Raw genomic sequence first — 14,537 nt, forward strand, 5'->3', positions numbered from 1 at the left:
GCCCCTCCCCCAGCCTCGCTGCTGCCTTGCGGATAGATCGCGGCAGACTGCTGTGTTAGCAGTGAGGGAGGCTTCGTGGGCGTGGGACCCTCCCGGCCAGGTGTGGGATATATTCTCCTGGAATGCTTGTATGCTTACAGCGCAGTATTGGGGTGGGAGTTACCCGATTTTCCAGGTGTTGTGTGTCTCAGTTCCCCTGGCTAGGAAAACGGATCCCCTTCCCCCTTGCGCTTCCAGGTGAGGCGATGCCTCGCCCTGCTTCAGCTCTCGCTGGTCAGGCTGCAGCAGCTGACCAGCACCGATTGTCCGGCACTCCCTAGTGAGATGACCCCAGTACCTCAGTTGAAAATGCAGAAATCACCGGTCTTCTGTGTCGCTCGCGCTGGGAGTTGGAGACTGGAGTTGTTCCTATTCGGCCATCTTGCTCCGCCCCCCGACTATAGAATCATCTTCTAAGAGATTCTATGAGTTTAAAACTATTTGCCAGATGTGGGAATATAAAGATATGAGAACTCAAGTTGGAGAAGCAAGCAAAAGAACATGATTTATCAAAAAGAATAAGAACTTTATAATTCTGTTCTAAATGACATCAAAACGATGAACTTTCAATTTTATGTCGAATTAATATTTGTTATCTAAATTGTATAGGTAACAGCATCTTCATGTTGAGCATTGCTTTTATAAGGAACTTTTCATAAATTACTGCAAAACATTTAAATAGAGACATTTAAGTTTAAATTCTAGACCCCTTCACTGTAGAATGTACCCTACAGAGTTCTAAAAAACGAACTCTCATAACCCTCTCATTTAACAAGCTTCACTGTTTGGGGTGGCCCCATTCCACAGTCTATTGCTAACCTCAATCCTCTAGCCTATGGTTTGGGTGCCCCCATTCCTTTATTTGCTCCTAGGTGGGTATAGAAACCAAGTGGCTGCTACATAATAAACTTCAATGTATTTGAAGTAGTTGGCTTGAATTTTTTCTTGCCTTCTTTCAGTTATCAAATGCAAAGCGTGACCTGGCCTGGATATTCTATGTTCTCTATAGGATTTGGGAGTTACCCTCTGAGGTTTTCCCATACCTAGGATTGTCCTTTTTTTTTGTCATTGTTCATGGGTAAGACCACAAGATGATGTACTTTTTATATTTGGCAGTTAAAACCTACAAACCAAATCTGCCTCCAATACTTAAAGGACTTCTAATCTTAATAGAGCTGCTTTTATGTTTAAAAATTAAAACCATGCATGGTTAAACAGATAGTATAATTACACAACTTTTTAAAAACAGAAAGTTTGGAGAGAGATGTCTTGGGAGCAAAACATTTTTACCCACAAAAACCTAGCTTTGGATGGGAGACATTTTGGTTTTGGAATGGAAACACTTTATCTTAAAAAAAAAAAAAAAAAAAAACACCAAAAAAAAACCCAGACTTCTTGATTAATGAGTCTGTCTCAGGCAGTTCAGGCTTCTAACAGAATACCATAGATTAAGTGGCTGAAACAACAAACATTTATTTCTCACAGTTCTGAAAACTGGGAAGTCCAAGATCAAGGTGCTGGCAGATCTGGTGTCTGGCGAGGGCTCTCTTCCTGGTGTGCAGATGGCTGTCTCATGGTTGTATCCTCAAATGGCTGAGACAGAAATCATCTCCCTTGTATCTCCTTTTATTAGGCCACTAATCCCATTCCTTAAGGCTCCACCTTTAAGACCTAAGTACCTCCCAAAGGCCCCACCTTCTAGGGAGTTAGAATTGCATATGAATTTTAGGGTGGAGACAAACATTCAGAGCATGAATGCATTTCCAGGAGAACTTTTTCCAGGCAGAAACCTTCTAAACAGACCTTATGTTCTGCTTGAAACCTCTGTGTTTTCTTCCATTGTAGAGCATCAGTGTGTGTTTGACGCATTCCCTGACTCTGAAAACAGGTAGTAATCTCTGATTTCTTGCTGATTCCTCAGTGGTTGTCTAATTATAGTTTATCAAAATGAGCTCTGGGATGTGAATCTAGAACACCTGGTCTGAATAGCTTAATCTCTCTTAATAATTAGTCATACCCAGCATTTATTTAGTACTTAAGAGTTTTGCCAAACACTGTTCAAAGTGCTTGTTGTACTATCTCATTTAATGCTAACAACCACCCTAAAAATCAGGTATTCTTATTATCATTTTCATTTTCCTTGTAGATGAGAAAACTGAAGCACAGAAAAGTTAAATTACTTGCCCAAAATATCCTGGTGGCAGAGTCACTCCTTATTTAAACACTATGAATATGACTACTTCTTCCTAGCTAGGTAATTTTCTCCAAGAAATCCAATGCCAGGTCTGTTTCCTCATCTGCCTTTTGACTGGATGACAGTGGTATGAATACCTGTTCATTCTACTTCTCAGACTTGTTGGAAGGATCAAATATGATGGTGGGGTAATATGTTTGGAGGTTTTCCCTCATCTTTGGGGTTTTTTTTTTTTTAATATGGAAAATATGTGGCAAGACCTTAGCTCTTTGGGAATTGAGGAAAACCAAAACTTAAAATAGAGGAAGCTGAGAATTCTCCAGCCTCTACCCCACCCCGTTTTTCATATAGGCAATCCATAGCTAGCTGTGTCCCAGCTGACCTCACACAGCAGCTACCCTCTTCTCTTATTTAATTTAAAAATGCAGATTATCAGTGAATAATCTGGGTTCTCAGTCAACTCTTTTTATGAGTAAAGGAGCCAGTCTTCCTTCAAACACTCTTAAATAAGACCCATCTACAGCAAAATGTGAGTGTTTAAACAAACATGGCTGTCTTTCTGCTCATGGCATTTCCTCTGCATCCTGCCTCCTCTCTCCAGCTCTGTTTCTCCTTTGTTGTCTGCCTGAATGTTGGTATGAGACCTTCTGCATCTGGTTGCCTTCTCATTCCCTACAACCTCCTTCTTGTGTCCCTCCATCCTCTTATTTTACTGTGATAATATTGAAACATTCTGTAGTATTTATTCTATTTCAGAATAGGGTCTTCCTTACTGAAGAACAGTAGAACATTCTAAATATCCTGTTTTTAAAAGAACTCCAAAACACCAAAAGTTGTTAATGATGTATTTGACCCTCGGTCATAATTTATTAGGACCATTCTTTGCCATATATGGGGAAAAGCAGGGTCAGGAAAGTTGCCCATCAAAAAGGCATCTTGGAAAACATCTCTTCCCACATGAGGCCACCATAGTCCTCTCCCTTCCAGAGCCAAGCAGCTGGGTATGAGTTCTGCCAGACAACTGGCAAGCAATTGTTCTCCACAAACCCATTTGATTCTGTATACAGCATTAGAGCCTCCCTCAGGGTTGGGGAATCAGGCTTAAGGCTTATGATGTGTATAACCTGTGATTCCTTCAGGATCTGAACAGAGGCTAAAGGGCCATTATATGCAGTAATTTAACTTGAAGCTAGATTGCACATAAGCATCTGAAAGCAGAAATCAGCCCTGCAACTGCATGTGAATTAACGAAGGCAAATTAGCCCGGGATTTGTGTTTGTTGTGTGGGAAGGTGATGGCAGAGTAAATCTTCCAAATTTAAGTATATTTTATGTTAATTGCATAAAGTAGCATAGATTTGTTACTTTAAATCTCATCCATGGGGAGCTGGAGTTGGCTTGTTGATTTCTTTTATTATCCACTGAAATGACTGCAGTCCTTGTTTGTATTTACTTGAGAAGCACAGATCTATTTCTGAACAGCTTTACAACTTTAAGTGTGTTAAGAAACTTCTTTTTAATACCATCTAGTTAATCGTATGGTAATAGCTCCTAAGTGGAACATTATATCTATCAGTCTTAAATGCTGCTGTGGATATAATAGCTTTGGTCATATTATTATCATCTTTTTTATTTAGAGCTTTTGGAAAGCTGAAAATTAAATACGTCTCAATCAGCTATCATTGTGGCTATTACTTACCTTAGTGCTAAGTACATAAATAGGACACTCTCTCACCTCTGGTAAAATTATATTCTGAATTCTCTGATGACAGAATATAGGTATAACATAGATAAACCTCTTACCTTGTTTTCTCACGCTCTCCTCAATTAAAAATGTTTGTTCTGCAACGACAAGTTTCTGTGCACACTGATTTTTAAAATATCAGTTAGTGCATCTCGTGGGGAGAAATTTGGGATGAAGGAGAAAGAGCAAGTGGTGGAATTACATTCATGTGTGGTAGATATTAATGCTAAGTCCTATACGCACACCACCATACTAAGCCCAGAAATGGCCAGGTGTTGGAAGAAAGTCTGGACCAAAAAAGGTGACCTAAACTAGATGTTCTCAAAGTGTGCCACTCCTTGCTACTCAAGATGTGGTCCACCAACTAGCAGTTGTTGGTACCACCTAGGAGCTTTTCAGAAATGCAAAAGCTTAGGCCCCACCCCAGGGTGACCTAAGAAAAACCTGCAGGCTGGCACAACCCTCAGAGGATTCCTATGCACTTTCAAGTCTGAGAAGCCCTGTCTACACCACTCCAGGAGCCTCCCCTGGGAAGATGGAAAAGTGTTGTTCCCCTCTGCTTAACCTCAGGTTATTAACTAGGAATACTCCAATCATTCCTCTTAGGAGAGAATGGTGCTATACTGACAACTGAGAGTGAAAGGCTGTAACTCTTTAAAAATTTAAATCAGGCATTGAGTGTCTGGGGTAGGAGAGACAGAGAACAGGGAAAGTGTCCCATACTCAATTCCAACCGCCTGTTGAAAAGAAAAGCTCCTGTTGGAACAATTTGACCTTCTTCTCTGTGAGATGTTATTGGATTTGAGTTCCTTCCTTTCTTCTAGAGGAGGACACACTGGTTTTTTTTAAAAAAAAAAAAAAAAAAAATGACCTAAATTCAGTATTCCATCCAGATGCCTTCAATTTGGCAGGCGGGAAGCAAGTTTTGCATAGAGACTGAGCTCACTGAAAGGGATTAGAATTTTGAGTTTAAAATTCCAAAGGCATTTTAAAGTCAAGAAACTGTTTAGGGGGAAAAAATAAATACAAGTGACCTTGATATGATTCTGCAATGATATTCACAACTCAGTCATCTTGGAATGACTCCTTTGGGTACCTTTGTAACTAGTCTTCCTGGCACTGAATTCAAAACAACAGACTTTATGATAATTTTCACTTAGGCAAATGACAAGAAAAGTAAGAAGCTGAGTATGATCCAAAACACATCTAATTTAACAGGAGGAGCAGCTCACAGAAGCCTTATATGCAGGGCAGGGAGGCAGTAGTGTAAATAGGCAACCACCACTACAAAGGCTGTACTTACTCAGCTAATCACATCTCAGAATTGGCTGCCTTCGTTGCTGTTTAAAACAGTCCTGGAAGTCACACTCATGACAGACACCCATGGGAGTGACTAGGGTAGCACCACCATCTTTCCCTGAAGGTAATTTACAGGATCAGATGGACTCTGGTCTCAAAATAAATTTGAGACTTTAGATATCCCTTGACCATATGGTTTATTTATGGCATAAGCTGTTTTGCAGAGGCTTTTTACTTAGCCATTTGTGATTTTCTCTTGTTTTTGCTATCGTTTTCAATAATTAGATGTCCTAGACACAAATAGTGACCAATGTCAGGCAATATTTAAAAACTTTCCTAAAAGTATTTGTTCTGAAGTAATTTTTTGATTTAGGAGTAAATATATCTTTTGGTATTTTTAAGTCAGAATCTTATTTAGAATATTTCAGGTAATAAGTACTAAAAAATTATATGACATTGTTATTTATATTTTCTGTTCACTAAGGATAATACATTAATTTTTTAGTTTTAAAAGGAAAATAGCAATTTTGTATTTTGTGAAAAGGTAAATTTGAGTCATCACATATATAAATGATATAAAAATCATATACATGGCCTACACAAGTAGGGTATTTGAATTTAATATTAACTGGGAAAATATTTTGGATTTTTATTACTCTAACAAGTATTCTATCTCAAATAGGAGTATATAAAATTAAAGAACTCATTCAAAATAGGATCAAAATGATTACTAACTATAGAAAAATAGTTATGTATAGTATATTAGTTCCCTAAGTTGAGGTAACAAAGTACCACAACCTGGGTGACTTAAAAAAAAATTTATTTTCTCAGTTGTGGAAGGTAGAAGTTTAAAATTAAGATCTTGGGAGGGCCATGCTTCCTCCAAAGCCATTAGGGGAGGAGCTGCCTTGGCTCCTCCAGCTTCTCATGGCCCCAGGCATCCCTTGGTGTGTAGCACCATAAGCCCAACCTCTGTCTCTCCCATCTTCTCATGACCTCCTTCCCTGTGTGTCTGCTCCTATTCTTAGAAGGACATCAGTCATATTGTTACCAGTGGAGGGTGTCCAGGTTCTTGGCATTTTGAACAAAGACTTGGACAAAATGCACAAACAAAGCAAGGAAAGAATGAAGCAACAAAGCAGAGATTTATTGAAAATGAAAGTACACTCCACAGGGCGGGAGCAGGCCAAGCATAGGGGCTCGAGCCTCCCGTTACAGAATTTTCTGGGGTCCAAATACCCTCGAGGTTTCCCATTGGCCATTTGGTATATGCCCCATGCAAATAAAGTAGTGGCCCTCAATCAGACGCTGAAGTGAAGTTATAAAGGTTACACTCCTATGCGCACGTCTGATTGGTTGCTTTCCACAATCAATCAGAAGCTAAATAGTTATAAGTTGCACTCCTATGCAAATGAAGACTTGGCCCGCATTCAGAGGCTGCAGTGAAGTTACAAAGTTACCCTGTTATGCAAACATCTGATTGGTACTCTCAATCTTCCATCTGCCAGGCAAAAAAGGGAGGGGAGTGCAAAAGGAGTAGCCTCTGGTCCTTTTGTTACTTAGGCGTGAAAAGCTGGGGTTTTCCTTTTCCTTTTGATTGCTAAGAGAGTAAATTTCAAATGTTCTCGCCATTAAAAATAATAAGAGTGTGAGGTGATGGATATATTAGCTTGCTTTAGCCATTCCACAATGTATACATATATCAAAACATCACCTTGTACCCCATAAATACATTACAATTATAATTTGTCAATTAAAAATAAGGAAGTCGGCATGAATCGGCCTTAGGTTCTCTGCCTTCAGACCCTATTCTCCTGCCTCAATATTGGATTAAGGACCCATTCTAATAGCCTCATCTTAACTTGATTATATCTGCAAAGACCCTACTTCCAAGTAAGACCACATTCAGAGGTACTAGAGGTAATAAGGACTTCAACATATCTTCCAGGAGGGACACAATTCAACCCATCCCATATGGCTAGCATTTTCTCAGTGATGGAATATAGCCAGTAACTTTACCAAAATGATATATTATCCTCTCTCTGCTCCAAAAATTAAAATATTTTTTCACTTGGCTTCACAAAAAGGAAACAGAAATCAAACAATAGCTGTTAATGTAAGATGCCCAACAAGTATTCAATAATTAATCTCTTACCAAAAAAAGGGGGGAGGGCATCTAGGGCACGTCAATGGTGGCGGCACCAATAATAAGGTTTAATAACTCAACATCCTTGAAGTTTTCCAGTAACACACCTGCCTGGATGGCACAGGGTCAAGAAAACAAAGTTCAAAAGGTTCCTCAGAGGAAGAGATAAAAGCCTGAGTGCCTAAAGTCATTTGCTCCACAAATATAAATAATTTAGCATGGCAATTATTCTCTGATAGCAGTTGAATGTTTAGAAAGCATAATTCACACTAAGTTATATACCATTCAGGATTTCACATATTATAGTAAACAACTTCTTGTTACTACAATTCTGTGTTTGTATCTAAATACCTTGCTTTCTACCCTGACTTAATTGTCTTCCTGGACTTACAATTTCCCATGTCCCCCTTGGAGTACCATTTCAAGGGCCCTTTCCTGTTGTCTTTTCCCTTTTCCCCTCTGGACTCCTTCTCTCTTCCTTGTAGGCACCTTCATGAGTGCTCTCAGCACTGTTCTCCTACTCCTTGTTTCTTCTAATCTCAGCCCCAGCTCCTCACCCCATCCCAGTATCATCCTCAAGAGAATCAATGGCTGATAGACTCTCAACTACCCTCCCTCATCCTCCCAGAGCTTTTTCTTGGTGGTCTGTGTGAATCTCTAAATCAAGGAATGTTAACCTGAAGTGTAAATATTGGTACATTTTTCTGAAGAGTGTAAAGGTTGTTGTCAGACTTTCAAAGAATTCCCTAATCCCAAAAGATAAGAGAGCCAGACTCTAAATAGTGAAATGCTATTGTCAGTGAACATGTTTGGAAGGGCATAAGAGGGATGAAGGTGGTGGGGCCTTCTCTGAAACACACCCTTTGACCTCCTTCTCTTTAGGAGGCTGTGCATTGGGAGAGAAAGAGGAGAGCACTGCTAGGGGCTGCAGTGAGTCTCCTGTTCACATTCTCCTCAAAAACTATTGAGTTACTCTGAGTTCTGCTTCCTGGTATTCAAGCAGAAATCCCATCTGAAGGTAGGTTCCGTCAATTCTCAACTCTGGGCACTGTGTCCTCACTCTGTCCAGGGGTGACTAAGATTCCAGGACTCAGGAGGCACAAATTCCTAAATCAAGGAGATGTGACAGACACCTGGACCACTGGGAAAATGTGTGCCCCTGACAAGGAAAAGAGAATTCTGCGTCTTTAGAAGGGTCCAGAAGTGTCATTTCTCCTTCCTCTGCCCACACTGAGTCTGGAAACACCTTGTTAGCGATACACTAAATGAGATAACATATGTAAAGCACCCAGCAAGGAACCCAGCAGATATTAGGGATTCAATAAATATTAGTTACCTTCCCTATTAAAAGTAACATCAGCTACAGTGTTTATGTGATTCGCTTGCTATTATTACTATATAGCACAGTAAGAAGTGTGTGCATAATTAAATACGTACCACTCTGGTAATTTTGTTTTTAAATTTTATTGATAACATCATTATACGCTTTATGTAAGCTCAGAGTTTTTGTGTTTATCCAGCATGGTTACGCTTCTAACTTTCAAAAAAAATCAAGGGCACATCTGAGGGAAAAAGAGTTTGGTGGTTTAACAAAGTGTAAAAAAAGAAAAAAAAAGAAAAAAAGGTTAACATACTGTGCAATTTTTATTTTTTTCTGTCCAAACCTAGTCTCACCCCTTTCCCTGATATCTCCACCAACCCACTGTCCTCTCTGCCCATCACACAACACCCCTTCCCTTTGCCTCCATTAAAAAAATAAATAGATACATAGATAAGCCAAAAAGCTTAACACATCACTGCTAGCAAAGACCAGGCTATCTCCAGGAATATCCCCTCCCATCTGTTTTCTGGATGCTTTGATTCACTGTGCTGGTCAACTTAAGAGTCTGGGAACCCCAGCAGGGTAGAGCTTGCTATAGTAGCTGACAGTTTCCTGCCAAAACTATCCTCACTACAGAATCACTGATCAAAACACTGGCTAGAAGTGAATGTGGGCTGTAACTCGAAGCCACAGGGAGCTGAAAGCAACCACACCCATTTATCAATATCTAGGACTAGAAGGAAACATTAGCATCACAGTGAGTAACAGCCAGACCTCTCAGACTTGAAAGCAGACATTAATGAACCAAGCCCAGAGCTGACGTTGAAGTCAAGGTTGTGGCAAAACCAGTTAGAATCCTCCATCATGGTCTAGACGTGAATGATGAGTACTAAAATAAAATGTAGGAAGCCACTGGACATATTTAGAAAATCCTCAACAGGATCTATCAATGTTTAACAATAATCTTGACTCACAACTAACTTCAGGAAATGACAGTATCCACAAATGGAATCAAGCATTTCAAAATAAGCCTTGAAATATCAAACAACTTCAGCTCCCAAGTAAACCCTGGGGAGTATTTTAAACACGCTCTTCACAGAGCTCACTAGAAATAAAACAGTTGGCCTGGCTGCCCAAGAATATGCCCTAGATATTGTTTTCAATTGAAATTGAAAATAGGGTCACTGTCTGCGGGAACTGGAACACATTACTTTCTACACATATACCCCTACAGCTACTGAAAAGAAAACCAAAAAAAGCAAAGAACAGCACCAAATCTATTAACTGTAGTCATTCTCCAGCCCCCTGGCCTCTCTCAAGCATAACTTTGAATCTGATAGTTACAACTGTCATTTTTTATAAAGAATGGCATGTTGGCTCATCTTGTAACTGCATGGACCTTTTGCTAGTAGCATACATACTTCCCACTGCACTAAATACAATAAAAGTAGCAATAAGAATCTCAGAGTTTTCAGAGTTACCAGATTTGCAAAACTGAATTGACATTTTGATCTCCAAAACATTTTTAAATTTTGATAGCTTGGAAATAAATTCTTAACTCTCAGAATTACATGTAAAAAAAAAAAGAACTACATGGGTTGGAATTTTGTTTTCAAATCAAGTGAATTGTAATGGTCCATTTTGAAACTTAACAATGAAATGAAGCAAGAAGATCAACAGCATAGAGGATCAAAGCATCCAGAAAACATATGGTAGGGAATATGTATGCGTTCTGAATTCTATTTATAATTCTACAGAGAAACTCAGTGACCCACCGAGATACAGAATCCGCTCTGGGAAGGAGGTATACTAGTCATGTAAACAATATAAAGCTCCAACCTGGGCAACCTGGAGGAACCTTGTCTCTATAAAAAAAAATTTACAAATTACCCAAGCATGTTGATGCGGGCCTATAGTCTCAGCTACCCAGGAGGCTAAGGCAGGAGGATGACTTGAGCCCAGGTGGTTGAGGCTGCAGTGAGCCATGATTGTGCCACTGCACTCCAGTCTAGGCAACAGAGCAAGACCTTGTCAATTAAAATATATATATTTTTCTCATTAAGCAATATATATATACAGCTTAATGAAGACATACTTCTCAAGAGAAGCAAATAGCTTCTTTTTACTGTGTGAATAGCAACTCATTAGTTTTTTTGAAATAAATGGTAATTTACAAAACGTAAATAATTCCGATAGTGATTCTCTTCACCTTTTTACAAACAATTCTTGTTAGTATTTCAAAAATTTTCAAACTTACAACATTTACAATACAAACTATTTTACTTAAATGCTATATCATACTGCATTTTCTTAAAAATGAGTATTCAAAAATCCTTTTATGACATGATGTTCTAGTCACGCAGTTACGGGACATGTAGCTCATGATGTCACCGCCATTTCTTCAAAGGCCATCTTGTTATGACTTTACCTTCCACAGTTCACCTAATTAATAAAGGTGTTGGAAACAATCTAGGGGACAGAGAAGAGGATTAAGTCCATGGAAATCTCTAAATGGTTTTTCCCTGAATCCACAACTTGAGGCCAATTTCCCATGAGATATCTATCTAGGGACTAACCTAGTAAAGTTCTGGGAACTCCTCCTAGTAAAGTTTAGGTTTGAGGGATGCAACATTCCCTCAAGATGGCTTTAAGGCAAAGAGAGAAATTAGTGCACAATTACAGAGGTAACTCATAGAATCCACACGCAGGAGTTTGGGCTCAGCCTCCAGAGGTACTGAAACAAGAAGCAAGAGCCTGCCCTCTCCCCATGCCCTCCCCACCTCCCTCTTCTATGTCCCACTTCCTCTGCTCTGCTTCTGCAGGGCGCAGCGCCCCAGCCATCCCTGCAGGTTCCTTCCATACTCCCAGCAAACAACGTGCTTGGCCTGTCTTGGCTAAGTGTCCATCCTGTTCCAGTTTCAGCCTGGGGGATGGGCAAGTTCTTTGTTACAAACAAGGCTGCAGGGGCCAGTCCTTTAAGGATGGAAGTCAGTTCTAAGACAGAAATATGCTAGACAGACACTCTGAAAGCTGACTGGTACCATCTCTAATAAGAGTACATATATATAATGATCAGCTGCCACTGGGGAGACATATTGCCACGATATCCCTTCAGATTTTCTCATTAGAACCATGTGCAAATTACAGTATTGGAAAATCAGTTTCCTACTCTCTCTGTGTTTGGAGAGGCTTGGGAGGCCTAATTTGCCTTCTTCTCTGCTTGAGAATCTGACAATTTCCACATCATCACAATGAAGCAGCACATTTATGGTATTTGGGGGTTTTTTTCCAAAAAAAATGTCAGGTATAGAATGTCTTTTCGACAAGCCAGGTACAATTTTATGTCTCATTACTGACAAGCTTCCATTTCTCACTATCCATCAAATATAGGGTTTGCAACTTCAATCACTTTGAGGAACCACCACTCCTGGCCAATAACTAACATGAAATCCCAAGTCAGAAAAATTCACTCCCTCACTCCAAAAATAATGAAGGAAAAGATCCAAACAATTATGAGGAAAGATTAACATGATAGTTTATACCATAGGGATATTTTCTTCTCTACTTTTGGAAAGAAAAACTTTTACTTAGCATCTCTTATGTTCTACACACTGGGCCTTCCTGTGGCACATGTGAGGATTTCATGCTTATAGCAACTCTGCAATTCTATGTATTAGAAACTCTCTGGGCCTCAGAAATATTAAATCTTTTCCAAAAAACATAGAAGTAGAATCTAAAGCTGATTCTGCCTGACCCCGAGGCTTATGTTCTCTTACTAGTACTAATAACTAGTATCTATTGAGCATTTGCTGTGTGCGAAGGCTCTGCCCCATTGCCCCACATATGGTGACTTATGTAGTAGACGTAGGAACTACTTTTAGCTCCATTTTACAGGTGTGGAAGGGGATGCACAAAGAGGTTAAGTACTTGCCCAAGTTTACACATCCTGTATACAGTGGAGCAGAGGTTAGAACCCAGGCAGCCACACTTCCCATCAAGCTGCCTCCCCTGGAGAATGTGATTCTGTATGTATCACGGGTCCTTCTGTAATCACTCTCAAGTTAATAGGCCTCAACTGTACCTACAAGAACAGTCGTGATCCAATCACCAGTGTCAACATGAAACTAAGTCAAAATTGCATGGTTTGCCTTTTCACTGCAATGTGTGGAGAACAGAAATGACAATCTTGATAGCCAAGATTCTCAAATCCTTATTTCTCCCTAAAACAATTATTTTTCCTTATCGCCCCAAAAGATTCAAGACATCAAGATATGCTAAGGATGTTCTGAGTGAGGGAAATCCCTTTTCACTTCTGTCTGTAGGGATGTGTAGGGGTGTGTGTGTGTGTGTTTGGGGAGGGGATAGTACTAAAGAATAATGGTAAATCTTTTCTAAGAATATTCTTTTTCTTATCTCTCCTAAGCATATTTAATGCTGAGAGACTTTTAATGCACTGTGTTTCTCTAGTATCCCCTTTTCCCCCACTTGCTCCATTAAGTGTCTTCCAATTTCAACTCACTACAGTGCAACTGGCTTAGATAATGTACTGTCATCCATACCTCATACGTCGTGTCCAGGGGACTCGCCTTACTGTAAGCATCACTTCAATTGCAGCAAGCTGGCTATGGGCCATGACCTGTTGGGGCCTCAGTGCCCATTTATTGTAAACTATGGCTTGTGGGTGATGCTAATGAAGTTCCTCAAAAAGCCTCATTTGCATGACTTTACATTTTGCTGTGTTTCCTTAAAAACTGCCAGTAAAAGACTGGCAAAGGTGCTTTTTATTACGAATTTGTTTCCCCATTTCTTGATCTCTCCTGTATAGGGGAAACTAGTTCCATTTATCCCACAAATCTCAACAAATCCCTTCATAACCACTAAAAATCAAACCCCTCCCCTCAAAAATCCTAAAACACAAATGTGGTCATTACCTCCAGATTTGGTGCTTTATATGCAAATTGTTTATGACATTCACAAAGCTGGGAAGGAACCGCAATAGCACTGTGATTCTGGAAAGATGAAGCCAACTTCAGAATTCAATTTTCAAAAGGAAATGCCATGTTTGTTTCATGTCAGCCTCTGCTTCAGATCAGAATAACAGCAACACATGAATAAAGCTAAAACCATTGCTCTGGCTGGTTATTTACAAGCAAAGCAGAGGCAGATGGAAAGCCACTCAGTTGGCTTTAGCTCCTCATGTTGTCTACTTCCAGTCACTTTGGAAGCAGCTGAGCAAAGCTTAACCCCAGTTGGATGAGAATACACATACACACACACACACACACACACACACACACACACACACACACACACACACACACCCCTATGTAAATAACACTATTTTAGAAATACAGACTGGGTTGTCACACGCACAGGTGATCTGGCTGCTTTAGCAGTTTTGAAACAACAGTCTGGCTGCCCAGTTAGGGTAAAGTCTTGTCTCCTCTCCCCTCTCAATCATCCTATAATGGGCAACACTGTATATAACCTTGGTTGTGTATGTGACCCTCAAGCAAATCCAACACAATCTCTCATTAAGGAAAGATTTCTAGTAGGGAGTCTGCGGCATTTAGTAGATTTAGAATCAACCTTTGGAGTATAAACATACGTATGTAAGGAGAAAATCACCCATGCCATTGCATGTTTGCATTTACATTTATGTATATACATTATCATATCTAGCTACCTATATACATATGAAACTACAAAATAAAAAATGTTACTTACACATACACATACACATACATACACACACACTTGCTACACCGAACATGGGGAGAGGGATGTAGGTACAT

General features: G+C 39.7%; 1 protein-coding gene and 1 long non-coding RNA gene across 3 annotated transcripts in view; one reads left to right on the plus strand and one right to left on the minus strand.

Moving 5' to 3' along the window:
- The window catches only part of CDH20 (cadherin 20), a 231,459-nt gene that overhangs the window by 134,778 nt on the left and 82,144 nt on the right, over window positions 1–14,537 (plus strand). The gene's annotated exons all lie outside the window — the stretch shown is intronic.
- The window catches only part of LOC115895512, a 285,166-nt gene that overhangs the window by 133,319 nt on the left and 137,310 nt on the right, over window positions 1–14,537 (minus strand). The window lies entirely within an intron of this gene.

This window comes from Rhinopithecus roxellana, chromosome 21 (assembly GCF_007565055.1).
Source record: "Rhinopithecus roxellana isolate Shanxi Qingling chromosome 21, ASM756505v1, whole genome shotgun sequence".
In the NCBI taxonomy this organism is placed as follows: Eukaryota; Metazoa; Chordata; class Mammalia; order Primates; family Cercopithecidae; genus Rhinopithecus; species Rhinopithecus roxellana.